This window comes from Nematolebias whitei, chromosome 21, assembly GCF_014905685.2.
Source record: "Nematolebias whitei isolate Nwh7 chromosome 21, NemWhi1, whole genome shotgun sequence".
NCBI lineage: Eukaryota > Metazoa > Chordata > Actinopteri > Cyprinodontiformes > Rivulidae > Nematolebias > Nematolebias whitei.
Window position 1 is genome coordinate 1136817 of NC_056518.1, and position 2662 is coordinate 1139478.

The window sequence follows — 2662 nt, forward strand, 5'->3', positions numbered from 1 at the left end:
AAGTCTAGTACCCAGTTGCAGATGGAGGGGCTTAGTCCTAGTGTGGATAGTTTGTCCATCAGGGTTTGGGGGATCATGGTGTTGAAGGCAGATGTGAAGTCCACAAAGAGCATACGGACGTAAGAGTTTTTCTGCTCCAGGTGGTTGAGCGCAGTGTGGACCACAGAGGAGATGGCGTCCTCTGTTGATCGGTTCTCACGGTATGCATACTGATGAGGGTCCTCGTTGATGTTCAGGGTTGTTTTGATGTGAGTCATGACCAGTTTTTCAAAGCATTTAGCGACTATCGGGGTGAGGGCCACTGGCCGATAGTCATTCAGACCAGTCACGGTAGAGCTTTTTGGGACTGGTATGATGGTGGCAGTCTTCAGGCAGGTGGGAACTGTCTCTAGGGTAAGTGAGGTGTTAAAGATGTCTGCCAGCACCTCACAGAGCTGATCAGCACATTCCTTCAACACTTTTCCAGGGATGTTGTCTGGGCCAGTTGCTTTGTGCGGATTAATCCTCCTGAAGGTACTCCTTACTTCTGCTGAGGTCACGCTGAGATGCTCTTCATCCGGTGGTGAGGTGAGTCTGGTGCTGGGTGGTCTGTTCGGGTCTTCAAAGCGTGCATAGAACTTGTTGAGGGCATCAGGCAGAGATGGGTCTTTGGGTCATTGTTCACTCCTTCCTTTATAATCTGTTATGCACTGTTTTTACTCATCCATAAACATTTTCATTAGAACTTGTACAAACAACAGTTGAAACCTCTGATTACCAGTTTTTACATCTACTTTCTGTTATGCATAACTAAACCGAGTACTGAGTTGAGGAAAGAAGTAAACAAGTTATTTCATAACAGTTTTACAGCAAAACATTCAATTGTGTTCAGAAGAACTCAGAAATTTAAATTGTTCAGAAAAATAATTTCTACCATGGGATGGCAAAAGAGTCCTTGAGGAACAACAGGGTTCTTTCCCACACTCTAAGACTGCAGGACGGATCCTCCCTTTTAGGAAGAGATACACATAACGCTTCAGATGTTATATTTCAAAGGTCAGATGGAAAGGTTCTCATACAAAGGGCCTTTCAGCTTTGCTGAAATTATAATAACAGGTGTGCAATTAATTACAATAACAGATTTTTATTATTCATTTTTGTAACATGGTTCCTTACTGTCCAGGTTTGGGAATGAGAGTCAGTCTTACTTTCAAAGTATCAAAAGAATAAAAGTTGATGATAGAAAAACCTCGATGTGTCCCTACAATGCTAAAAAACTTTGAATTTGTAACTTATTCAATTTACAAATATTACATATGAATATTTGCATAAATGTAGAAAAATATATCTGTTGTTACAACATAAAACATTTTATTTGTCAGGTTATGAAACCCACATTACTCCATAAATCAATGATCAAACTTTCCAAGTGAATAAGGAAAAATAACAAGTTGTGACATTAACTTTGTTGAAAACTTTTTGTCATAGTTAAGAGGGGCAGAACGGACCAACCAACAATGGTGAGCTGTAAGAACATGTGACAGGTGCAGCATTTTACAAGGAACCAAAGGCTGCACACAGCCAAGGGTCATACATCAACTAATGAGAGATGGTGTTATTATAGAGAACATTTGCCTGCACAGACACATAAACCTGCAATCCCAAATACATGGCTGCAAATTTAACATAATATAATAAATGGCATTTAATAAGTATAATAAACTCAAAATAACAACATCAGGGTTGAAGGCTCACTTTGGCATACCTAGCTCCATGTTTGGTGTCGAAATACCAACGTAGATTGTTCTCTTTGACAACCACCACTGCCTCATAACACAAAAGTTTCTCTCCTTGAAGCACAAACATATCTTCATCTCCCCATCTTTCTTCAGCTTCCATCTGCATTCATTTTTATCTTCTTGGACATTTTGGGATCATTGTTTGTATTTCGCAGTTCCACTTGTTCAGAAAATGATATTGATGTGGAAAAACTGCAGTTTAGTGGTGAGATGCTGTTACTTTACGGTTAACATAATCGGCATGCATTATGGGAAATGTAGTTTGTCAGTGCACCCTTTTGACTTATTTATTATATGATAATCAGACCTTTTGAGCTCTCGTGGACCTAAAATGACATGGCGGGCCACATCTGGCCCGCGGGCCTTTAGTTTGACACGTCATAGTGGATCAACCAGTTTGCTGGTGACATCCAGAAATAGATGTTCACATGATCAAGGAGGACCATCAGCCTAATGACTGATTGTTGATGGCTGCTTGCTATTCACAGGGGCTGAGCGATACTATCGATAACAGCATTGTATACTCAGTTTCATTAAGATTTTATACAAAACAAGGAAGCCATGGCCATGCATTCTCAGCCCTTTGACACACCAAGACTGTAGTCATCAGGAAAATAACTAGCTTCAAGACATGATCCTGTAGGTTTCAACCTCCAAAAATATTGTGTGCTGTTCCAAGAAAGGCACCATGTTGGAACATTTCCTTACGTGAACAAAAAAAGGTTGAATCATGTCATCTGGACTTCGTTTTTTGTTAAAAAGAAACGTTTCGCCCCTCATCCAAGAGGCTTCGTCAGTCTGAGGCCTAGCCATCTGGTATTACCCAGAAGCCACCCTGACTCTGGGTAATACCAGATGGCTAGGCCTCAGACTGACGAAGCCTC